The sequence below is a fragment of the Brassica oleracea genome, chromosome C4 (assembly GCF_000695525.1).
Source record: "Brassica oleracea var. oleracea cultivar TO1000 chromosome C4, BOL, whole genome shotgun sequence".
Taxonomy (NCBI): Eukaryota; Viridiplantae; Streptophyta; class Magnoliopsida; order Brassicales; family Brassicaceae; genus Brassica; species Brassica oleracea.
This window is the reverse complement of record NC_027751.1, coordinates 10,148,748-10,149,418: the sequence shown is the minus strand read 5'-3', so window position 1 is coordinate 10,149,418 and position 671 is coordinate 10,148,748.

Sequence of the window (671 nt, the reverse complement as noted above, 5' to 3'; positions counted from 1 at the left end):
AGAAGTAAGAGTGGAAGAAGAAGCTGCAAGAGCGGAAGTTGAAGCTGCAAGAGCAGGAGTTGAAGCTGCAAGAGCAGGAATTGAAGCTGCAAGAGCAGTAGTTGAAGCCACGACAGCAGTAGAAGAAGAATGGGATGATGGTCTCGATTTGGTTAAGGGTCAAGAATTCAGAACTAAGGTAGCCATGCAAGTTCTAGTTCAGAGGGGTGCACATAAGAATGGTTTTGAGTATGAAACATTTAAGTCCGATACTGTGAGATTTGTGGCAAAATGTCGAGGAGCCAAAAAAGGATGCAAGTGGTATTTGCGTGTAGCAAAGCTTAAGAATTCAGATCTTTGGGCGGTTAGAACTTACAACAAGTCTCATACATGCTCAGTAGTAACTACAAGTACCCTTAGAAATAGAAGGAGAGGCACACCACATGTTGTCGCATTTGTTTTGAGTGAAGAATATCCCAGTAGATATGACACACGAACACCAGCTGATCTGATCAGTATGGTTAGATCAGTATGGTTACCCACAAGGTTGGTGTTGATGTGTAATATGCCACAGAATGGAGAGGAAAAAGGATGGCTGCTAATGAACTCCGAGGTACTCCGGAAGAGAGTTTTTCTATGATACACTCCTATATGTACATGCTTAAGTTGAAGAATCCTGACTCAGTAAGTTA